The following is a 26,478-nucleotide window of genomic DNA, read 5'->3' on the forward strand; positions in this document are numbered from 1 at the left end:
AAAAAAAAAAAAAAGTTTAAGTCTTGAGAAAGTACTTAGTTGGATCACCGGAAGACTGACTTTCAGGAACAGGTCTCTGCATCTCTGCCTCAGTTCAGAGGTAGATGATGAAACACGTGGAGAGAATTAATTAAGTAGCCTTCAAACCACTTTCCCTCAATACTGCTTATCACTATTGGGTTTCTCTGAGATATCGTGGGCAGTAAATTTGAGATAGTTGTCTTTAAAGGAAGTGGGGTGCAGGTACTCTTTATGGCCAAACATTATACAAAATGCCCACGATTAAACCAGGGGCAAGCTGACCTCTTGAGACAGATGTGACGTCGGATCAGGACAGCCTCTGGATGCAAAGAGTTATGAACCTTGCATTCTGCCTTGCACTCTTAAATCTGATGCATTTTCTCAACTCCCACCTCCACCTAACTCCCTGGACTCTCACATGTTTGGAGACAAAGATCCCACTTTCATCCTTCTTGTGTTCTCGGCAACAGTGAGCATCCTTCTTTTCCATCTGACTCTTGACACGATTTCTGACACCATCCTAGAGAGGGCAGGAGGTTAAATGTACCCACAACAGGGTTGCCATCGATAGACCGGGAACACATCACACCCTGCCTCTAAAATGTCTCATAAAGAAATTACTAAAAAGAAGGTGAATCAATGCAGAATGTGTTGATCTTTGTTTCAATATAGTTTGAGTGCTTTGTTCGAGGAGATTTGAAGCACATGGCTAAAATTAAAAAAATAGATTACAACTCTAGTTAGGGAACATCTTGGAGATTGCTGTGCAAGTACTCAGCATATATTTAACTAAGACAACCTTGAGTGGTATTTTCGTCTGCAGCCTTTCTTCTGTTGCAGGATGACTGTTTCCAACTAGAACTTCCTCGGAGAACTTTTAAAACAGATTTCACCTCTGGTCACATTCCTGCACACTCGGACTTTCTAGTAGTTAGGCAGCCTGAATCCTCTCGAAATTTTAGATCACAATTCCTAGAGTTATTAGGTTGGAAAAGAGCTTCTGGGCAAATAATGTTATTCCAAAAACTTTTTACACCAGAAATAATAGTTGGATTATTTCTGCCTCACCAAGAGTCTTGAGGCCTGATTTTTAATTTAAGTATTTTGACATGCGTGTTGCTTGCTGTTAAACAACAACACTCTTAAAACAAACAGGCAATCAGAGAGGAAAAAGATAATAATTATCAGGGATTTTAAGAGGTTAAAATTTGCTTTGAGCTTCCTTTTCGGTTTACCCTGCCCGCCTATATTCCACCATTAGATGGATATTTTGATATTTTCTATTTAATAGTCAATCAACATACTGAATTTCTATTAAGTTTCTGTGTCACTTCTTTCTAAAATAGCTAGTCAATGTATAAATTTGCTTTTAAACAACACGTTTTATTTGCTGTTGAAAATTATTCCTATTCCTAAAATTGAAATATCTATCTATGAATTTTAATATCAATAAGGACAAAGTTAAAAAACAGAAAAATATCCAGGCACTAAAATTTACTTACGTAAAGTAACCATCTAAAGTGTGTTGAATAGAAGAACAAAGGATTCATTTTACAAAAGAGTTTCTTTAAATTCAGATAGGTTAGTTCATTGAACAAGCTAGCAAATATGTTTTTCTTTATTTTAATAAATTGTCCCGTCCTCCGGATCATGTCATTATAAAAATCACTTTTTGAAATTGAGGTATTTGGTTATAAAACTGTTCAGGAGAAAGAGGGAAGTGCATGAGAACTTTTAAAAGATCCAACTGTAGGGTGGCGCCTGTGGCTCAAAGGAATAGGGCGCCAGCCCCGCATGCTGGAGGTGGCGAGTTCAAACCCAGCCCTGGCCAAAAACTACAATAAATAAATAAATAAATAAATAATCCAACTGTAGATCCATGTGCGAATTCATAGACTTGGATCAATGCTCCCAACAGTGAGATAACTTCTTCATTTCCAAAAAAGTGATGTGGCTAGGTGTGGTGGCTCACACCTGTTATCCTCTGGGAGGTCAAGGCAGGTGGGGTGCCTGAGCTCAAGAGTTGGTGATTGGCCTGAGAAAGAATAGGAATTTGTCTCAAAAAAAATAAATAGCCAGGCGTTGTGGCAGGTACCTGTACTACCAGCTACTTGGGAGGCTGAGGCAGGAGGATAGCTTGAGCCCACGAGTTTGAGGATGATGTAAGTTCTGATGATGCCAATCCACTCAACCCCTGAGCAACAAAGTGAGACTCTTTTTCTAAATAATAAATAAAAAATTTTTTTCCTAAAAAAAAAAAAATTAAAAAGTGAATATAAGAAATGCTAGGAGAGAAAACAATGTAACCTAAAAATTTGTACTCTCATATTAATTTGAAATAAAGAAAAAAGCAATGCCAGAAGAGGGGCAGCAATAGTTAACTTAATGGTTTTCAAAAGGTGGATTTCATAACAAGAAATGATATCTATTATTCTTTATACAGGATCCAGAATTTATTTTCAGAGTATTCTAAAAGTCTAAATCTTAAATATTATTTTAAGAATTTAAACATACAAAGAAACAATTCTTTCTAGAATTTATATGGTAATGGTATACAAATTTAACAATTTTAATAATTTGTTATTTATAAATTATCTAAAATATGCATAGATATGGCACATTATTCCAGAAAATAAAAACATCGTTTATATTTACTTATAAATTAGGAAATATTTGTTACATTTTATAAGGAATGTCTGTAGTTCAACTTCACTTTATGCAAAATGTTATTTCTTTTTTTGAAACATAGTCTCACTGCTGCCCAGGAGAGAGTGCCATGGCATTAGTCTAGCCCACAGCAACCTCAAATTCCTGGGTTCAAGCAATCCTCCTGCCTCAGACTCCCATGTAGCTGGGACCACAGGCATCTACCAGGATGCCCTGCTCTCACTCAGGCTGATCTCAAACTCTTAAGCTCAAGGGATCCTCCTGCGTCAGCCTCCCAGAGTACTAGGACCACAGGTGTGAGCCACTGTGCCCAGCCTATGCAAAATGTACTTTGATTATGGAATGTGACTGTGGGCAAAGTCCTTTCATTGAGAAGATGTATAGAATTTCTGCATTTTAACTTTGCATGAAGTACTATGAAGACAGTTTGGGTTCAAGGTTTTACTTAAATGATTCCTGTCAGAACCGCTTCTTTGTTGCTTAGTATTCTAAAGAAAGACAAAACATAAGCAATCGCTTGCTCTCACATATTATGAGAAAGGCTTTTGGTCAACAGTTCATGCATTATTTTACTTGGAAGTAAAAATCCTCTTAATTTTAAATATTTGCTGAACAAGGAAACAACGCTCAAGCAGTTGTTATTAAATTATTAAGACCTATCCTTGGCCACCTGAATTTTTTAAAGTAATAATTTTTTCTATAACTTTTGAGTGATTCACACTCAATATGTGTATATTTTTGTCTACATTTTTTTTTTTACCAGTGAAGAAGTCAACATCCCAAAGAATAGCCAAAGAATTGTACATAGAAGGCCATTATTTTCTGCCAAGCTACTTCAAGTGAATCAGCACTAGTGACCCCAGCAGTAGTATCTCGTTGCAAGATCAGTGCAATGGACCCTCTCTTCTCTGACCGCATTCTTACTTAAGTTGATGTACCATTTTGAAAGGAACTCTGCAATTCACATTGTGCTACTAAAACTCCCCCAGTGAATTACATCCATCTACACACGAAACACCCCAAAAATAAACCTAATCATGTCATGCAAATCTATTCAGAGAGATGTTAAATATTTGCATGTAGAGCACGAAGACAATCAAGTATAATCAGGCTTTTAAACAAATCATTTTTGAGTCGAGAAACAAAAAAAAAAAAATGACCAACGTACAGTACCATTCGCTATTCCTTTGGCACACTTTGCCCCGTGTTTTTTACTGATGATGTTACATTAAGTTGGTGAGACTAAGCTGAAAGTACATGGAAAAAGAGAGTCTTATTCAAGAGATTTCAGGGTACAATAAAAGATGAGCTACAATGGTTTACAAAGGTTCTCAAAGACAGTGAGAATTGGAATACAACAGAATAGAAATCTTATACCTTTCATGAACTATAGGATTGCATAATGCGTTATTATATTAAGAAATAAAGGATCCACGTAACAAAGACCATTCTCTCCGGGATAATGAGCAATGCGGATGAAGTTTGAGAGCAGGGACAGTCAGTGGGGCAGGTACGTCGCATCAGGAGGCTCTATCTCTGCAACCAAATATCAGTGCCTTCTTTTTAAAAATAATATCCAGGGTGTTGATTTTGGAGGGTCACTGGATTTGGCCGTGGTCTTTTAGTTTTGTTAATTATGCGTTCAGAGTGATGCACGTTTTTATCTACAGGTGGCAGACCTTTTAAAAATCAACTAGAATTATATTCAGCATTTTATTTTCGGGCTTTTTTTTTTTTTAACTGCCATCCGCATTAAAATGTTAAGAGTGTGCTGTTTCAGAATTCTCAGTAATGTTGCACAATTTACATGATAGATTTGTCAACAAAGTGGCTCATTCTCAAAGGCCGGTGAACCCTGTCGGGATAAATGCCTTAAAAATTGTATATTGCAGGGTAATCTTTAATTATACAGAACTCCCTTGACAATTTACAGTATATTGGGATTATTTGCCTTTTTCAGGCAATAAAGCATTTTACTTTTTAGATTAGGGTGCCTGTGAGAGGGAAAAAAAAAAGGGATTGGATTGATAAATAGTTAAAGCAAAGAGCTCGCTTATTTGCAAGTAAAAGAGAAAGGTGATCATGAGGCCTGGACAAATGGCAACCACTTAGGATCACAGATTATTAACTGGCTAAATGGTTAGAGCAAATAACTATAAATGCAGTGACATTTTGAAAGAATGTTAACACAAAAAGGAGATGGGCACTAAAACAAGCAGTCCCCATGATATAACCAACCCATGTTCTCAACTTACCTCCACAAAGCCTTAGATTTACAGTACCTGTGTGAAGCTTCTCATTTTAGTTGTATTGTTTTTAGCTAATTCAGTAAATAACCTGGTGTTCAACGAAGCACTTTGGGGAGTATTGATTTGTTGCAAAGGATGCTTTAACATGGAGAAGTATTTCAAAATATATAATAATGAAATACCCATACGTTTATGGTTCTTAAAACATTTACCTCTATTCAATCTAATACCCTACTATGCCTAATATGGATAATATCCTTTATTACATCTCTTAGGAAAGGAGTATTGGGGAAAAAATAATGCTTATTTTACTATCCTGTCATTATTCATTTCCAAGGTGGGAAATTCTTTATAAGCATCTTGAGTGATTTTATCTAATTTTGAAAAATCTTTCATTTGAATTTATACTATTTTTAACCATATTTCTCCCTCCTAAAATATAAAAGACCACTAAAATAAATGTAACTTATCAACTACTTGCTGTATGATTTAAACATTTGCTTATGACAGTATACATGCACAGAAGATGTGCAGTTTCACAAATGCTAAGAAAGCGTACACCCACATAACCAATGCACAGACTTCCCCGGTACTCTCCCTTGGGTCAGAAATGTTCTCTGACCCAGATTCTCCCTCCCCTCAGCTCAAATTCTTTCCTCACACAGAGTTCAGCACTTCCTGGCATTTACAGGAGTCCTTCTTCACTTTTCTTTATAGTTTTACCATTCAACAAGCTACTCCTACACAAATATACAGTAGAACCTCTGTAAGTTGACCACCCAAGTGACTGTAACAAATTGGTCAATATACACAGGGGGTCAACGTAAGGGACTAGGCCTACCGTACTGATACGTCACATGTGGTACATGTCTGGTCTATGAAAATTAGGTCAACTTAATGAGGTGGTCAACTATGGAGGTTCTACTGTAATTGAGTTTGCCAGGGATCATCCTGTAAGTATGTATTCTGATGTGCCTTGGTTTTTCCACTTAATATTAACCAGAGCACTAAGATTCTTCTATTTTCATCACTTCATTTTTAACTGTATGATTTTCCATAATTTTCCAACTTGCCGATGGCAACTGAGTTGTTTACAGTTTTTTGGCAAACACAAATATTTCTCCTGTAAACGTCCTCATGCATGTCTTTTGACATACATATTTTTCTAGGATATTTATCTTGAGATAAATCCATCCGCCTCGGGCTCCCTTATTGCTAGGATTATAGGTGTCAGCGACTGCACCCAGCCTGTGAAACTTTCTTAAGTAATATTTTCAAAGGTCAAGATAAATGGTAAGATATACCATGCTCATGGACTAACAGATCCAACATTGTAAAGTGGTCCCTTACTCCCCAATTGATTTATAGGTATGATGTAATCATAATCAAAAGCCAACTGATTGTTTTGCCTTTGTTTCTTGTTATCTGTTTATATAGCTTTGGGTGTGTAAGTGTCTGTGTAGGGAGGTGGTCAACTATGGAGGTTCTACAGTAATTGAGTTTGCCTGGAATCATCTCGAGTTGCTATTGCTTGAGCAGGGGCTATAAATTTCACCTTTATTAGGTACTACATTCAACAGTGTGCATTCCACTTTTCATCCTGAGGAGCTCACAGCAACCTCAAACTCTAGGGCTTAAGCAATTATCTTGCCTCAGCCTCCCAAGTAGCTGGGACTACAGGTGCCTGCCATAACACCCAGCTATTTCTGTTGTTGTTGTTGCAGTTGTCAAAGGTTTCATCATTTTCCCCATAGAAAAACTGCATATCTCTTGCATCTCTTATTACCAGAAATCAGATAAAAATTGATAGTGATATACAGAAATAAGTTGATTTTTTTTTTCTGAGACAGACTTTCCGTGTCAGGCTTAAGCAATTCTCTTGCCTCAGGCTCCCAAATAGCTGGGACACAGGCACCCACTACAATGCCCGGCTAAAATAAGTTGATTTCTGTATATTACATTGAATGCATCAGCCTTACAAAACCCTCACAAACTCATAACATCTCCAATAATGATAGTTGGTTCTTTTTTAATCCTGTTGACTTTATTTCTGTATTTTGCTATCACCTAGCATTGGCTAGGATTTTTAGAAAAATGCTGCATGAAAAGGATGATAGCAAATATCCCTGTCTTATTCTCAATCACAGAAGGAAAGATTTCAATATTTTACTACTACAACTTATGTTTGTTATAGGTATTTTATATATTGTTTTGCTAAGAAAATGTTATTGTTTTCTAAGACTTCCGAAAAGCGAGGAATAGATGTTTAAGTTTATTAAATGCTTTCCCTGCATAAACTGAAATGATCATATGATACTTTCTTTTAATCTGTAATACACAGTTTTTTATGTATTAACAAATCTTCCATTTCAGGAATAAACCAGGTTGGTCCTGATAAATGATTCTTTGTATATGTTGCTCGATTGGCTCAGTAGTATTTTGTTGAGGATTTTTCCCTTGATAGTAATGAGAGGAAATGACCTGAAAATGCCCTTTTTCATGCTGTTCTTGCCAGGTTTGGTATCAAGATTATAAAGACCTTATAAAATGAGAATGTTACATCTTCTATTAAAAAACATTTAGACATAAGATTAGACTTATTTCTTCCTTGGGTTTCCCAGTGAAGCCATTGGGTCTGGAATTTCTTTCATTGAACAATTTTTGATTACTGAACTAAGTTTTCTTTATGGTTACAGAACTATTCGAGTTATCTGTTTCTTTTTTAGCAAATTTTGCCATGATATTTTTCCAGAAATTTTTCCATTCATTCAACCCTTCATAGGTACCGACATAATATTTCTTATTTGCTGTTTCATAACTTCACCTCTGCTGTGATGTTCACTTTTTGGATCCTGATCGTGGGTATAAGTCCCTTGTCACTTGCTTTCTTGCTCAGTCTCAACAGAGGTTTGGAAAATTTATTCCTCTTTTCCCATAATCCATTTTTGGCTTTCTTGGTCCTTCTGTTAATTTATAATAACTGTTTCCCACTTGCTTATTTTGTTCTTAGTTTTTCTTCTACTACTTTCAATTTATTTTGTTGTTTGCTTTGTAAATTCTTGAGATGAATTCTTAGCCTATTATTTTTAACTCTTTCTTCCTTTTTACAATACATTTGCCTAGGTGATAAATGTCCCAGAAAATACTTCTTGCAGGCGTTCAACAGTGGTTATATGTAACATGTTCATTATTGTTTAGTCTAAGATATTTCTAATTTCCATTGTGATTTCTTTTGAATTATGAAACTGGATATCTAGCTCTATTTTTATTGTTTGTTTAATTCCATCATGATACAATGTCAGTTATTTGAAAATGGTTGAGATATTAATTTATTAAGACTTATTTATTGACAGAATACTATGAATTTTTATAATTGTTTAATGTGTGTTTGAAAATCACATGAATTTTATAGCTTCATGCAAGGTTCTACATACATCTAAGAGGTCAAATTTCTTACATTATCTTTCAAAATTAAATGTTTACTGATTTTTCTTTCCACTTTATTCTATTAATGACTAAGAGAAATGAGTTAATATCACCACTGCTATGTTTATTTTTTTGTTCAGCCTATTTTTCCTTAATATATTTTAAGGTTATATTAACAAGAGCATTAGGACTTAAAATTATTCAATCTGCCTATTGAAATGAAATTTTAATCATTTATAAATATAGAGTGACTGTACCTACAAAAACAATTTGGGCTTTAATGTCTATCTTACTTAATGACTTATAAACACTAATTACACCCGTGTCCATGTAGAAAGTATTTGCCTGCTACATTTTTTCTTTCCTTTACATATGAGGAATCTGAGGCAAGGTGGTTAAGGAACAAATCCAATAAGAAACAGGTCTGGGTGGTACAGTCAGGAGCTGAGTCCAAATAATCTGTCTCCCAAGTCTACACTCCTAAACCTTCTCTTATACGTTCTAAGCATAAAGTCAGTTTAGGTTCAGGAGGGAAAAAAGCACTCACTCTAATGTCCACAAAGATTTTCTCACAAATTAACATCTAATCATGATTTCTCACTTTGCTCACAAGCAAACTCACTCTTTCAATATTTGAAGGTAACACAACCCTTTCAAAATATTTTTTTCAAAAAGAAGTAAGACTCTACTCAATCTCCTCCACATATGCAGAAGAAAAAGACGTCTGTTGAGTTTTGTGTTTTGCCTTTGACACCGACAGCATACCAGGAACCTTCATACGCTTGTCCAAAGCCCTACAGCTGCAGGACTGAGCCTCAAACTTCCCCACCGCCAAGAGGCAGGCAGGCTGCAAAATGATCAAAATTTCTAAGTGGCCGTGTGGCTCTGCTGAGCAAGAAACCTCATTCCAGCTCAACTTCAGGAGAAGCAGCCCAAAAGGATGAGTGGGAGGCTATTTCATCTCTCCTTGAACAAGCACGCAGGTAGTATTTTAACCAACAGCAGCACTGAGCAACCTACATTCACCTTCTGGAACTCATACCTTCCACGTTTCTCAATGTTAATATTAAATCACACTAGTGTAAACCAACTGTCAACTATGAAGAAAATGAAAAGTTTACATGATTCAGAGATTCTAAGCAATTATATATTATATATTTCGTATAAATACATTCAAGTCTTTTTCTGTGTTTTGACATGTTTACTACACATATATTCACCTATATCTGTGAATGTATGTGTGTGTGCTGCACGTAGGGACGCACAAACTTGCAAATACCCTGTATCGTTAGTGTAAATTCTTGACCTCTTTCATTTAACATTGCATTGTTCATAATTTCATGTCTTTAAAAGTTCTTTAAAAATATGTTATTGCCTATATAATACCATATTTATCTAACCAGTTCTCTACTGCTGAACAGTTTAGTAGATCTCAAATTACAAATATATGAAAATGAATGTATTTACATAAATACATAAATTTTGTCTCCTTCTTTAACTATTTCCTTAAGTTATATTCTTAGAAGTGAAATTATAAGACACTGCTAGTTAGGCCTTAATATTTATCCTCTTCTTCTTCCACTGTAGGAACTCTGCTAAATTTACCATCCAGAATAGAACTACATTGGCCAGCTTCTCTTGTAGCTTGGCATGGTCACATGACAATGTTCCAGCCAATGGAATCTAATTGTAAAGGGTGTGGCCATCATTCAGAAGATGTCCTTAATGGGGGCAGGAGGATGCTCTTTTCCTAGTAATCTTTCCTTCCTGATGTTGAAATAAGGGCATGATGGCTGGAATACCAATCCTGGGTATTATGCAACACTAGGTGAAAGTCACATGTTCAAAGTAACAGAGCAAAAGATGATGGTCAACTATGTTGCAGGGACCCACCTCTGAACTACCCATATTGACTTCATTTAACAGAAATATAAAAATCCTATCTTTTTAAAACTGTTGCCCTCAATTATTGGTGGGTAGGTGTTTTCCAAAGTCAGAGAGTGGAGATGTTGCATAGAGTGCTTTACAAACATCTAAGGCTCTGAACAGAGATGGCCAAATCACTCTCTGGAAAGTTGAAGGACTACACCCTTTCCCAGCATTACCAACAGTGCCCATGTCCCCACATGCTTAGCACAACTCCAGCGTTCCAAACTGCCTTTGACTACTTAGCTAGAAAGAGGCATAACTTTTTGGTTTCTTATTAGCTTGTGTATTACAGTTATGTTCCTCGCTAATTGTTTGTTCTTATAATTTATCTTTTAAATTAAAGGTTAGTGCCTTTCTTATAAGGAATCACAGCTTTTTACATTGCATGTTAATCAGAAGTCGTAGTCCAAGCTTGTCATTGGCTGTTGACTTTTATTGACACTGGTATATTGGGAAACCAGAGAAGGTCGATGTTGGCAAAAATTTATTTGTGACTTACTCTATTTTCATGAACATAAAAATCCATTATTCGCTACATCTTCTTTTCCATCACATGGCTGTGATGATGATGTTTTATTTATGAATATTTTCATGGCATTATTTGGGATTTTAACAGTTTAGTTTTTAAAGGCGGTAATGACTACCACTGGTTCTAAGGGTTTTCACACATATACTTGTATCTTGAGTGTCAGAGACATGAATCATAAAACTTCAAGAGCAGATTATTGAATAAATAAGTTTTAGATGACCATACGAGAAGACCACTTTTTCATTATTCTTTTTAGGTGTCAACAAAAAGAGATTTCCTCTCGACTTTATTTATTCAAACTTGTTCTGAACAAGAGAATCCCATCCCTACAACTTTTTTTTGCTATTCCCCACCTGATGCCTACTTAGCCCTGGGATTGATTATAAAAGGATTTTCAACTCTAGGTCCACAGTCAAGCTTTCAGTTCCTATTCCTAAGAGTATAACTTTTTTGAAAAGACAAACAAGTATTTCATAAATACACACACAGACAGATGCCCACAAAATGTCTCTGCCAGTACACTGAAATATATTTGTTTGGTCTCAACAAAATGGCACTTTTGTATGTGTTAACAGAAACATACCCAGGAATACTTAATAGCCCATACAAAATTCTTCTCAAATGTTTGACCTAGCCATTGTGATCTAAAATATTTCTTTTGCAGCAACAACAAAAAAGCAACAAATGTTTTATGAAACATTTTTCAGTGGAGGGGGAAAAAAAAAGCTTTCACAACTTCAAAAAAAGTGTATCTCATTAAGAAAATGAAAAGAAAAGAAATGTTGCTATCATCTGCCAGTTTAGAGAGATTACCTTCATAATGAGTCTCAAAATTATAATTATCAAGCCAGTTGTCATCTGAATATAAAGGACTATGTACTAGGCTTTTATATGTGTATGTTTTATATATTCTACTTATAAATTAAAAATGAGAGAAGGCATATTAACTTCCATTTTTGTGAAGTAGCAAAGGTAGTGATAGATCTTTCAAAAGTGTATATTGTGCATTTTATGAATATACCTTTTTCCTACCCAGTGAGGTGCCAAAATTCTCTGTTCAGCTCTCAGAATCTTCTAAACAGAGTCAAACAGGAATCATGTCATCAGGAAGAGGAAAGCTGGAAAAATAGAAGTAGATGATTACCAGTGTGTTGTTAATTTACTAAATATATCAACACGCGACTTTTGGAAGTAGGAGATGCCTACGGTTTTCAAAAGAAATTTATACATAGAGCATATGAACTTATAAATGAACCAGGAAACAGATATGATCATGCGATGGGTGGTATGTGAAATGTAACTTTACATATATAAATACAGTCAAATTATAATGCAGGAAGAGGAGGCATTGTTTAAAAACGCAGAAGCTGTTCCTTTGGTTTAATGTTTACGTAACTCTCCTGGTGAATCACTTTAAAATGGCTCCACTATGGTATATTATTGCTTTCTTGGAATGATTTAAGAAAGGTGTTCTGGCATTCCCTTAGGTCTCTTCCTGGGTTCCCCTGAAATCTGATAGTCAGCAGAGTAATTGTGGAGTAGGAGTGGCTCAGTTATCTCTGAGCTCCTACCCCCCGCTGTGTATCTCCCTGACTGTACTGCCTGGCTTTACTTCAGAAATAACTGCTCTTGCCACCATCATGAGTAAAAAAAATCCTGCCTTTGGGAAGGATTTCCCCAGGCTTGACAAAAAAAAATCCCTGAAAGTCAATAAAGATTCCCAAGAAGGAGACTTAGGAAAGCAGAGAACTCCAACCTATGGGAACCACAGCCCTGATTCTGGCTCTTCCTCTCCACTGTCAGTTCAATTCAAGGCAAACTGAGTAATGCTGCAGTGCTCATCTGTATAATATCAATGATTCCATGTTGATCACGAGATGGATGGTATTTGAATAGTTTCCTTACCACCCTATATTTTATCTTCATGGATCACGACTGGTAGGGAGGATTTTACTCCGTTCTAATGCAAGAACATTTGTTAACAAGCACAGAAATTCAGAAGTCACCACAGTGACAAAAAGAAGAATCCATCTTCTTACAATAGTTTCCGAGTCACTCCATTAAAGAATATTCCAAAATGAGAACAGTTCTCATTAGAAACCTTGAACATCAGAAATTAGGTTGCTGGGGTGAAATAAAGTCTCTCTATACATAGTCAGAATTGTTTTTAATGTTTATTTCTATTAAAAAATTTTCCTGAAAAATTACTACAAACTCCACTTCTTTTCAGTTAGGTGAAATATGATATCTAAACACATGCCATAAGACTACCACTGTTGAGTTTATTTAAAAGTGAAACAGTAAAATTCTGTCATGTTTGGATGACAGAGAAATTTACAGGTGGTAGCTTTACCCACAAGAGGGAGCCTGTATTTTTATATGTATTTTTTGTTGTTGTTAAGAAACTTGAAAACACATGAATTAAAATATAAAATTCTAAAAATGTTTGCTGTTAACCATATCTTTCTGTCAGGTCAAGTTTTGAAGTAATCAGATTTCGGATGACATATTTTCCCTCACTCGTAACAGACAAGTATGGCCAAAGATTGGACAGATAATTGGAATTTTAAAAAATTTTCTGCCTATATTATAATTAGGGTTTTTCAGACATAAGAATGAAGATGTAGTTGCCAAAGCAGCCTACAAGAGAATTGCTCTTAGAGGGTAGTAACACCAGTTGTGTGAAATTCACTAGAATTATTATGAGAGCTCTACACCTCAATTTAATTACATAGGAGAGAAAGGATAATTCAGGCATCCTCTTATCAGGAAAGAGGCTCATATAAACCAACAATTTTCTATGTATTTATGAACAGGAATCACCCCGCTTTAAAAATGACTAAGATCTCTAATGTCATGAACATCACATAAAACTTGCCTAGCAAGTGTTACAATTGTCATCATGCTATAATGCACTTTCTTAGCTGAGAATGAAAAATATTTTTCCTTAAAAAAAATTAAAAAGACAAGAAAACTGAATTCCTTCCTGGTCCCTAATCTCCCCAAATAATACCTTACATTGGTAAGACTAGTCTCTAAATAAATGAATGTGTTCTGGTTTTGTAAAAATAAAATGAATTCATCAATGTAAAAAGTACCCTCTCAAAAATAATTTTGCCAACTCTTATCAACCTAGAACGATCTGTTCTAGCCCATTCAGAGGCACAGCAATAACCTAGTTGAAATCTCCTTTCTGTCCCACTGTAAACTGCAGGAAAGACAGACGCTAAGAGTTCTGCCCCTTCCTCCCAGGATCCTTGTCTCAGCTTTCGGCAAATGTTATCAAATACGGCAGGGAGGAGTTGAGGACGAAGGGGTTAACCGCTGCTCTTCCTACTGGAATTTCCAACCTGCCCATTAAATCATTGTTTTTTTCTCCCACTGGGGACTGTGAATCTAATGGACCTAAAATCAATACCTTATAAATGACATAAAAAATATATTCATTTTATGGACTAATGTACCCTAGTGTCTGAATCCTATTTACACCCTCTACTTTGAAAAGGAACGACAGACCCATTTCTGCCAGTAAAAGGTTACTCAGTCACTCTGGTGACACGCTGCAGGACGCGCTGTCACACTAAAGTGCAGCATGAGGGAAAGATGGGTGGCTGCACAAACGACTGTGGAAACTTCACGTAGGGGCAGTGAACACAGTCGGGGAGATGCAGGCAGGTAGGCAGCCTGGTGGAAAGGGTTTTACAGGCCTCTCTTTCGTCATCTTGTTACATGGATTGTATACAATTTTGAACCTATCAAATATCACATATTAATATTTTAAAAACAAATGCGACTTCTACTTCATCATGAATTCTCTAACGATTGAAAAAAAAATGCATGAAAAAAATCCTAAGGGGCAGAGACGCTCACTCACATACTAAGGCAAGATTAGCCAACAGACATACGATGTGGTCAGGCCACAATGAACTACAGGCAGAGACAAGCTTGGGGAGACAGGGACATTTTATTTATCAAATACAGCCAGGGACAACCAAAATGGGTGACTATCTCTTGTTTTTTTTACATATTGAGAAAATATACTAATGAGAAGTTTCTATATGTACAGAATACTTTGCAAACCAAAGGACCCCCATAACTTACTTAAGCCATTTCTTATCACTTGGAAATATTATGCTTAGTTAAAAAAAAAACCCTCAGTTTCTAATACACGGATAACGTTAGGATGAGAGTATCTTCTTGTACCTTTACTGTTTTTAAGACATCAAACATACAGCAACTCGGTCGTATGCCAAGATACCTTCCATGCAAAGATAAAAGAATGAAAAAAAGGTCAAGGAAGAAGAGAAGGTCAAGGAAGGAGAGAAGGAAACCAAAAACAGAAGCAAGACCCTTTCTCTTAGAAAAATATCACTCGACTTACTATTTGTTTCAATGGGTACAACTCTAGATAGGGAAGAATGAAGGAGAAAAGCAACTTCAAATCAGATACTTCGGGAGGGAATTCTAGCAACAGGTCAGCATGAGATTTCCTGTTCGGTTTTACCGGCTTAAAATCCAAAGAGTTGGAAAATTACAAAAATAAATCCCCCCCCCCCGCAAAAAAAACCCAACAAGAACAACAACAACCAAAACCAAAACTGTTGTTCTTTATTCCATTTGCCAACCAGAGTCATTTATCCCCTATTAGATAAAGTATAATAGACTCTACGGAAAGGGTCACTGGCCTTCCATTTAATGATATTGCCAGCCCCAATCTGCATTTTCCCGGCAATGTCCCTCAACACAGAATAAATGGCTGATCTCTTCACAATAACAGCTGATTTCTATTTATTAAGCTAAAAAGGTCACCATTTTCTACGGCTGGGCCGCCCTGCACTATTGATAATTTTATGCATAAACAAATGGCAAATTTGTGCCACATAAATATGCATTAGCAATTACTTTTTCCTCGGGCAACGCTCACCGCATGCAAATGTGCACCTCGCAGGGCCTGGCAGCTTTTGTTTTAGCTCTTGAACAGTGAAACAAAAGAGCACAATAAACAATGTTTAAATTGCCAATCAATAAGCAATGCAAATGCAAAGGTAAATGGCAGGAAACTTGCTCAGAAACAACAAAACACAAGTGAAGTGGGGGGGAGGGGAAGACGTTCCTTTTTATAGGATTTCCTTTCTTTCTCTTTGGTGATGAAAAGGCTAAAGCACTCTTGACACGGAACAGCTAGCTCGGCTGATAGGCCAGCAGATGCCAGATGGGGAAGGGAGCAGATACCCACATGTTTACACACGCTCGTCCCCAAAAGGGGGTAAGGGAGGAACGGTGTTGCCACACGGGATGGCAGGGCACCGCAGACTCCAATTTCTGATGTTCCATCTCAGACATTCCGAGAACTTTTAAAACTGGGACTTGCTACGGAGATCCAAAACCCAATCTCAGTGCCACAGCACTCTGCGAGGCTGCTGTTTCCTGATGTCATCTGCCTCCGAAAAGGGGCCAACACACAATCAATGAATAGGGTATGTTTAGGAACACAGGGAAAAGAGACCAAAGGCATGTCTAAGGGAGAAATCCAAAGCCTCCCTCCAAATGTTTTGGTCGAAACAGCCTGATCTCGGAACAGTTCAAGAATAGCGTCAGGCGGGTAAGGACGCAGCAAGAAAGAGTTGGTCAGGGAAGAAGCAACAGGTGTAAGAACAGCTAGGAAAAAACGGGGTGAGGAAAGGTGAGCAAGAAAGCAAAAGGTAACTCAAGAAAAAAATGGTTTTTTTTTTTTATCAAAAAACGAACCTTAAAGAGATTGTCAGGGCTATTGATTGAGCCCTGGTCTAAGTGCTTTACTCTTAGATTTCTAAGACTTTGTCATCACAAAACCTACAAGGTCACTACTCTCAGGGTGCTCCCATTTCCCAGTGCAGAGGCTCAGAGAGACTAGGACACTTGCTCACTTAATTAGGGCATTGCTATAACTGGGCCTTGACCCTGAGAGACACCAGCACCTATGGGCACATTGCTACTGTCACTGCCATCCTCTCTTTAAAGCCCAGCCGTGTTGACCGGATTGAAAAACCTCTTCTGACATGTGTGGATGGCTTTGCCTTTGCTTAGATAAGTCAAACTGTATTATGAAAACTTTAGGACTTACACAAATTTCTTTAACCAAGTGATTAAAACACTTCCGCTTCTATAAAACATACAGCTATTGGCTGGGCACCCATACTCAGCAGTTAGGGCGGCAGCCACACGCACTGGGGCTGGTGGGTTGCAACCCGGCCTGGGCTAACTAAACAAAAAATAAATGACAACGATGACAACAACAACAATAACAACAAATAGCTGGGTGTTGTAGCAGGTGCCTGTAGTACCAGCTACTTAGGGAGGCTGAGGCAAGAGAATCACTTAAGCCCAGGAGGTGGAGGTTGCTGTGCGCTGTGACGCCATGGCACTCTACCAAGGGTGACAAAGTGAGACTCTGTCTCAAAAAAAAAAAACCAACAAAAACAAAGAAAACGTGCAAATATTAACTTGCACCTTAGTATGGTGTACCTTGGCCCATCAGTGGTGCACACTCAGATTAGTGCGTAAGCTCGGAACACACCCTGGTGTTAATGATCATTGGAGGAGAGAAAAACACTTTGTGATCCCATCTTGACCTTAATATAATTAAAGGTTTTACTATTCCACAAAGGATTAACACGCCTTAGCCACAGAGTAGCAAAAATAAATAGATAAAGGATTCTTGGCCTAAATGCAAACAGGCAAACCTGGAAATCCAAGACCAGCATGTAGCTCGGAGCCCAGACAGTCTTCACAGGGATCTCTTTAGAATCCAGATATTGGTACTGAAAAGTCAAACTTCTTCTTTAGAGAAGGCTATAAAACTTCTGCCAGTAACATTCCCCCCCTCCCCCAAACAAAGGAGTTGGAAGGCCAGGGCTACTGCTAGCACATACAGAGCCGCTGTGTGAATCAGAAAGATCCCATGAGGAGATCACTCAGAAAACGTGCCACCTGCATGATCACACTTGATGCCCCCTGAAAACACAGTTTTCTTAGTTAGAAAGTGTTGTTTCTGATATTAAACCCCACCTCACAGTTAAATGCTTTTGAGAACCAACAACCTACTTCTTAGTACAGAATCAGTATAGATGGGTTTCAATAGGATAGTGAGATTTGACGAGCTAATCCAAATAATTACATAGCTAGCGATCTCCTATTTTGTCCGGTTTTGTTTAAATTTTCAATCTTTATGACCAAACATGTTAAAACCCTGAGAATGGCTTTCCTTATTATCAACTAAATGCAACAAATACACACCAAGAGCCATTCCTTTATAATGGGCCAAAGTTTTCATTATAATTATTCCTTGCCCAATTTCTCACTCTCTATGCAAGGTTAAGTTACGCAAACGGGAACCATGAATATTCCTACCGAAGTAGGGTTTGCATGAAATGTATAAGTACTGGCAAACTCTACTATGTAAACAAAAGTGCACGTGAAGTATGTAAAAACTGGGTATGTTATAAGGATATTGCCAGTCGAAAGGCTTACTCACTATGGGTTTCATAACCAGAGGCCACTAAAACTAGGTTTAAATAGAGCACACCGCCGGGGGATTCAGAAAGTCCTAGAAAGCAGCAGGAACCTCCAGCAAGAATTTTGTGTGGCCAGAAGGAGGAGAGCCACTGCCTCATTTGCCTGGATGAGGAAAGACCAAACTTTCTCCTTTAGACCTTTCCTTTGCTTATCCTCTGCATTGCTGACCCCTAATTTAGGCTGACCCTGGAAGCCAAGTTTCTCAGGTTCCCCTAACAGTTACTTTTCAGGAGAGTACAGTGACTGGGAAGAGATTAGACAGAGGCTTACAGGGAGTGTCAAAGGACTGAGGGGTGTGCATGTGTGGGTGTCTGTTTCTCTTTCATTTACTTCTTAAAAACCTTGTATTGGCCACCAGTAACGCCAGCACTTTGGGAGCCTAAAGTGGGAGGACGGTTTGAGGCCAGGGGTTCAAGACAAGCCTAAGCAAGAATGAGACTCCAAAATATTAGCCAGGTGTGGTGGCACACACACATTTGAGAGACTGAGGCAGGAGGATTGCTTGACCCCGGAAATTGAGGTTTCAGTGAGCTGTGATGACGTCAGTGCATTCTTCCTAGGCAACAGAGTGAGAGATTGTCTAAAAACAAAACAACGATAACAGCAAAGCCCTTATTAAAGACAATTACAAACATATATGTAAGTAGAGATACTAGTAAAACAGTGTCCATCAACCATGTCCACAGTTGATCATCTGTCAGTCTTCTGCTATTTGAATTTCTCCCCACCTCTCCTGGCTTTGCAGGTATCTCAGCAGCAGTCTCTCCCTTGGTCTGCCTCCTGCCAAGCAGGACCACCTGGTTCCAGCTGTGGCCCAAAAGCTGTAGTTAGCCTGCTTCCTCTCTTTGTCTCTCCGCAGCACAAAGAGGGTCATAATGTCTGGCTGCTCCTGACCCCTAGGCTGCTCTTTTACAAATTATTATTATCAATGTGTAACAATTTTCCAGCATTATATAACCCCTTCTTATGTTGAGACAGAGTCTTACTTGTCGCCCTGGGTAGGGTAGCTAGCAGGTGTCATTATACCTCACAGCAATCTCAAACTCTTGGCCTTAAGAGATCCTCTTGCCTCAGCCTCCTGGGTAGCTGGGACCACAGCCTGCACTGCCACGCCTGCCCAATTTTTCTATTTTTAGTAGAGATGGGGGTCTCATTCTTGCTCAGGCTGGTCTTCAACTCAAGAGCTCAAGGGATCCTCTCACCTTGGCCTCCCAGAATCCTCGGATTACAGACATGAGCCATCACATCGGGCCCCAAAATCCCCTTTGGAAAATAATCAGAGTGGCTTCTGTCTTTCTGCTTGGCCCCTGACCATATACAATTTTTTACTTTATTTTTCATTGTCCTCTGACAGAACCACCATCTATCCCTTATTCAGAACTATCTTGAAGTAGGTCATGGTTTCATAGAACACGGGATCCTTTCAACAGCACGGACAGAGCCCAGAATGCTGGTCCAATATTTGCCATACCCTCAATATGGTTCCCCACATATAATATCTGTAATGTTTTCACGTATAATCTGTGGTACATGACAATAACAATGTATTCCTAGTCTATACCTTTTGTGGATTACTGAGTAATACCCTTATTTTTCATTGATTTGTCTCAATCTATGGCCAATCAAAGAGTAAGAGAGATCTACTGCTCCTGGAAATTCCACCCCAGAGCTCAAAATGATGGAAGTCTGCCTAGTCTATTTTAAGAAGACAGCTCAATCTGGCAAGAAAACAGATTTTTCCAATGGTAGGTGGCAGAGACTAGTTAACCAAATTTATGTCTCAGACAAGACATTTTTAACCTGCAGGCATTTGTTTATTTATAAAAAAAAAAAATGACCTTCTGATTTTAGGAGTAAACACACTCACATATACATCATAAAAATGACTGATGTGCAATGGCTCTTATAAAATTACATTTTGAAAAATTATGGGATGATGAATCAAATGTATGGATTAAATTTCCTTGAAACAGACCTGTGCTTAATAATTAATGGGAAAAGACAAAAATAATATTTATGATTTTTATCTTACCCGAGACACTTGAATAATTATGCAGTAATCATACAGCTAGATGAAGACAAACTTATCAGATCTCAAGTATAATCTGTAAGGAAATTTTTACATGGACCTTAAATGGGAAGGACCTTAAAATGGGAAAGATGGACTTAAATCCATAACCTGAAATTTTAACCTGCTTTACTGTAGTTTTATTATAAAAAAATATTAAATACAGAAAAAAAGTACATTCAGAATAGTTCACGGGACTTTGCAATCTTTGACAGCAATTAGAATGCAAACAAAGAGCAAGCTAGTGCAGTGGGGAAAAAGGGAATAATGATTTTAGTGTCCAGTCAAATTTGGGTTACACCAAGGCTACATGATAAGACAATATTTTAAATCAGGTTCCAGAACTGGTTTCCATCCCATAGGTTGGTAATTGGACAGATCTCAACAGCCAGAAAAGGTTAAGCAGGAACAGAGTAGGTATGACAATTTTGCTAAATCAGGTACTCTTAAGAGGAGACGATACATTCAGTCTGAAAAAGATCAAAGTTAGGAGCGTGGGAGAGTCAACCATTAAGCACAATGAGATATCTGAAGAGTTGTCATTTGGAACAGAAAGAGTAGATATATTGTCTCAAGCTCCAGATAAAAGAACAAGGCTTTTTGGCTTTGTTTTTGTTTTTGATGGCAGGATTAGAGGGACACAGATTTCAGTGCATTATGAAAAACGACTTTGTATTAAAAGGAGTTATCTAGCAACGGGGAATGGACTGAATAAAGCCAAATGACTTGGACTATAAGCAAAGGTTCTGGATATAGACAGAATGGATCACTTTCTGGCTTTGTTACATACCCAAGTGTTCTTTTGAACCCAGTCACTTGACCCATCTATGCCTCAGTGTTCACATCCGCAAAATTATCGACATATATACCACACCAAGGAAGGGCAGAAGATCAGAGACTGACGACAGAACCATCCGTCAGGAGTCTGGGAATAGCATTTTTGAACTACCCCAGATATTGGGTCATCAAGCTTTTAAGATCCATCCTAACAGAGACGACAGGGTTCTGCTGCTCAAAGCTCAGGCGCATATGTTTGTTTCAGTCAAGGAAGCTGGCCCTAAATATTTAAAAGTGGGAAAAATTGCTGCAATTCTGCATTATTCAAAAGGTTAGAGCATGGGATATGGAAAGAATATTCATTCTTGGCCAAAAGTAAAGCTCAATAACACACGCGGGGTATTTTTGGTTAATAAATGATGTATAGCATTATAAAATAAGTCAGATATGATTATTTAAAGCAGCAGTATCCATTTTTAATACATTTCCAATATTAACTTTTCCTCCTTTTTAGACTCTCCAGTTACTCAGTTCCTAAGTACTTTCCTCGGAGACCGAGGAGACGTGAACCAAGTCCTTCTGCTTTTCATACAGGGAGTGCTGCTTCCTTGCTGCTGTCAGCCAAGCCTTCCCACCACTCTCTCCACGGTGCCTCCTGTCCCGGCCACTCAGCACATGGGAGCCACCGAGAACACAGAACCAGCAGCAGGGCAAGGCTGAAGGGCATCTTCAAAAACACCGACTCTCAAATCCTTTCTTTTTTTGCAATTCCCTGGGGTTCTCCTAGTTATTTCAAGGCATGCTCTACGATTTTCAAGACATTCTTGAAAACAAAATCATTTCACTTTTGCTCATCTTAACAAGTACAGAGTCTTTCAGCTCTTGAAGGCATTTTTGCCTCGTCTGATTTGGTCCTCAGCAATTCTCTGCAGTAGCATGACCGGGTTGATCCCTCTCCTACAAAGAAAAAGCTCAGGAAACATTCTGACTTGACCCACCCATCACAGAACCGCAAAGCAGCAGGAGAGAACCCAAGTCCAGTGGTCTGTGTCACCCACCGTGCGCTGTCACAGATCGCATGTGGGACTGTTAGAACCGGCACAGAGGTAATTTTGAAATTCCTTAAACCGTGGAAGCATGCCTTTCCTTCCGGAGCTGTGAGCTCAGGTTTAGGCAACACTCTCTACTTGTCTTTTTATTCATTGATGGAATATTGTTTCCACATTTAAAACGGGATCAGTACAGTACTTTGTCCCTGGGGGATATTTGGCAAGGTCTGGAAATACTTTTTATCATGAGGACTCTGGGGGATGCTACTGGCATCTAGTGGGTAGAGGTCAGGGGTGCTTCTAAACATCCTACAGTGAACCCCTCTCCCAACAAAGCACAGTCTAGTCCAAAATGCAAATAGTGTTGAGGGTGACCAACCCTGGATTAGCCCGATGTTTAAGCCATCTGTTTTTGTCTCTTACTTTTGTTACATAAATGTAATAATGCTTTCAGAGTGTAACATTTCCTGGGTGGTAATGACTGGTTTAGCCTAAGACTATCAGCTCTTATAGTCACTAATTCCACAAAATGCCCTAGGCCTTAATCTTTGCTGCTCGGGGATACACTGAACAGTGGTTCAAGTGACAGAGGTCACCATTATTGAGATAAATGGATCATAAAATAATTTGTCACGGTGTTTAGAACACTTTGCTTATAAAAATGTTAAAAATAAAGCCAGGCGCATCAAGAAAGTCAGAAACATACGCTGCAACAGCATGACATGGAAATGGAAATTTATTTGTGAAGAAAGGAGTCGCCTTTGACTTGCCTATGAGGAAGCCTTTGGGATGAAGATTGACTTTTCTATTATGAAGTTTCATCCAAAATTTCATAGTGCACGCCCAGTCTTAAAAAGTGAATTTGCTTATCTTTTTACGTGTTTAAGAACTCAATAGGCATCAGAAGAATGAATAATCCCTTCTTCCCGGAGACAGCCCTTAGTCTTCACCACATCTCATTCTACGTCTCATGATGCCTTCCAGGAGGTATTTCGCCTCCTTTCTCCTTAGATATGTGAGCATCTGAATAATGACACAGGAATTTAGAAATTAAACATCGTAGTTCACATATGCCTTTAGGAATCTGATGAAAGCTGCCAACGTGTTCCTTAGAAATGCCAACTTCCATATTGAGAGACCATTCTTCCTGGGTCTCTTGGGTTTCTGCCCTTCTTATGCATGGAGGCGCTGAAGGCCTTTTCTTCGGAACTACCTTTTAAAGGACATTTGTAGAGTGAAAACCTTCTTGGAAGATGGACATAGTGTCTTCCTCCAGAGCAAAAGGCTGGGTTGTTTACTCTCCGGTATTATAAGGATAATGTCTCACTTAGGGCCAAAGCTAGGCAGACTTACTGTCCATCTTAAAAGATTCGGATTCCCTGAGCTCCAATTTCCTCCCCCTGAAGTGTAATTGCCAGGCTCTCTTTGAATCACCCACCATGTGAGAATTAGGGCTCAGGAAACTGGTACGAATGCTAATGCTTTGGCTACTACTAATGCTGTGAGTAATACATTGTTCTCTGTGTCTGATCCAAAAGTCCAGTGTCTTCTGCCAGCTTCCATGAAACTGTGCAGGCTGATGTATTGGCCTGCAAATAGGGTAAAAATCTCAGACCCTTCTCTGTTCTTAGCAAGGCACACAGACAACATAAGCATACTGTTTTTAACGGATGGCCACTTTTTATCCCCCTATTCAAATTCAGAAGGCTAAAAGTATTTTATTTCTTTCTTACTCAGTGAACAGAGTGCAATGACCAATAGCCTTTAATATCTGAAACGGTACCTTAAAAATCATACAACACAATGTTATGTTTGTTTCAACAAAAATGAATTTGGCTAAGATAGCAGTGATGGTGTTAATTGAGTGCTCTCTATACTCCAGGTATTTTGTTAGGAGCTTGACTATTATTACTGAAATCTATTCTGACAAGAACTCTGATGAGCCAGCCATTGTTATTCCCTTGCCGTGAGACGAATCAAGAACCTAAGTAAGTTAAGTGACTTGCAAAGGCTACACAGCTGGTCAGTGTTGGAGCCAGGATCCAGGTCCAGAGACGAGATGGGAACTCCGCTTGTATCCTCAACACCATTATTTTGCCTCCCCGGATCCACACTGGTGGCCCAAAGGCGAGATACCTGCCCCCAGTAAATTCATGCTCTAAAGACAGAGAGACAGGAATAAACAGATAGCACCAAGGGAATGCCACGGGGCTGGGATGGAGCACGCCGGGGAAGGTGCCAGAGCGAGGGGAAGCCCCAGCCTTCCCTGGGAGTCAGCAATAGCTTTCCGAGAAAAGGTGAGTCTGAAAGGATTATTAGGAGTAAGCCAAGTGAAAAACGGGGGGTCGTGTATTTTTTGACTTTACAAATGAGGGGATGGAAGCCCAGACACGGGGCTGAGGTCACGCAGTTACTTTTAAAAACTGGGTTGCAATTTAATGGCTGAAGGCTGATGAATATTTACTATGTTCTGCTGCCCTCAAAGATCATTCCTCAGTTCGTATCAATACCGCGATAGGCGGCAGTACTCTGCACTACCTACCATTTGTACTATTATTTATTCTCCTTTTTTCATTTTTTAAAGTATGACAGCATTAGGAATTGAGCATTCAATGAAATAAGATGTGAATACAGTGTCGAGCGTCTCTTTGCTAAGATGGGCACAGCACATCACGAGGTATTCAAAGGGTTAATAAATCACTTGGAAATTTAAATGTTATTTTTCTGTTAGATTTTATTGAAGGACTTATCATGATTATAAGACAAAGTTCCACCAAGGTCAACATCAATGTTCCAAAGGCATGAGCAGGTAAGCTAAAGAGAGATCAAATAAATTGTTTAAATGTTACAGCATAGGTAGTTCTCACGAATGTCTCTGCAACCTGCCTAACTTCTATTAACACAGTTAGAAACTCTCTGATATGAAGAAAATTACTATAACTCCAGATATTACTCTAAGGAGCTATTGCTGTAGAATAGAAATGAAGACATGTAGATAAATCTGCTAATGTTCATCTTATTCACATAAAGCGTGCATAGTGAAAACAGAAAACAGAAGCAAGAAATTCAGGGAAACCGTGCCCGATGAAAAGACTTGAGTCCGGCTGCAACACTTTCCAAGTTACCGCTATGATACACTCCCACAGGCTCTGATAGTAATTCACAATGGTTTGGGAGAAAATAGTCGAGTTGGGAAGTGAGATGTTAAGAAGTATATTTACGTGAGCGGAAAATGACTACAATACTCCTGGTCTGGACTCTGATTTTTGTTAGGACAGTAACACCAACATGACATACATTGTGTGCTGCCTGGATAAAAAGAACCACAGTGGGGGCTGGGAAAAAATAATGCTGTGGTCCCTGCCCTGCAGCCGCTCAGCGTCTGGTGGCAAGGAATGTAGCAACACACAGGTAAATAAAGTTGCTACTGTGATCCATCCAATCAATTTTACGGAGCATTTCCTCTGAGCCCGGTGGAAAGAAGGACTAGAATAAAGGGAAGAAAAGATGCTAATGGCTATTTGCATTTCAAACACAGTTGTTGCTAGTTCCTACCTGAGCAGGAAATGATCAATGGCGGCAGGGTACCAAGATCAATGGCAGCCTAGGATCAGAACCACCAATCTATCAGTATTGCTCCATCTCATAAAACTGAGGGATTATTTAGGGATGAAGAAAACAGGACCTAGTTTAACAAGATTTTACTAAAGACAAAAGTAATAACTTGAGGGTTAATTACTTGAAAAACCATTCAAAATTACATAAATACAATTTTGATTAGGAATTTTTTTTGAGGACTCAGATTCACCTTTGGCCTACTCCAATGAAGCTGACGTCGTCCATATTTAAAAAAACATCCAATGATACGGTTTTAATCCGAGGTAAGGATCAGTAGATACAGGGCATTTGTGCAACTGGTATAAATGGTGTCCTCATGATGGGTGGAAACAAGTTCTGTGAGGCTTGAAACTTATGATTTGGGACACCCTCTTTAAAGAAATAATTATCATCTTTTCACAAGGGCCACAAGTGCACAAAGAGAATTTCATAAAAGCAAGAGAAGAGAACTGATCATCTGGCACAGATGACGGAACGTTGTCCTTTTTCTTGTTATTGGGAGTTTAGAAAAGTTTCTTCTATCTTTACAACTTGCATTTGGTAAAGCCAAGTAAAAATTTCAGACTGTACCAAATTTTTTTTTTTTTTTTT

At 38.3% G+C, this 26,478-nt stretch overlaps 1 protein-coding gene across 5 annotated transcripts in view; it reads right to left on the bottom strand.

The window, feature by feature from the left end:
• Window positions 1-26,478, bottom strand: part of SOX5 (SRY-box 5) — a 1,023,582-nt gene that overhangs the window by 743,798 nt on the left and 253,306 nt on the right. For all 5 annotated transcript variants that reach the window (XM_003792461.3, XM_012806794.2, XM_023514671.1 and 2 more), the window contains exon 4: window positions 11,843-11,939. The gene's annotated coding sequence lies outside the window, so the exon portion shown is untranslated. The remainder of the gene's footprint in view (window positions 1-11,842; window positions 11,940-26,478) is intronic.

This window comes from Otolemur garnettii, unplaced genomic scaffold (assembly GCF_000181295.1).
Source record: "Otolemur garnettii isolate 467f Iridium unplaced genomic scaffold, OtoGar3 scaffold00057, whole genome shotgun sequence".
Classification (NCBI taxonomy): Eukaryota; Metazoa; Chordata; class Mammalia; order Primates; family Galagidae; genus Otolemur; species Otolemur garnettii.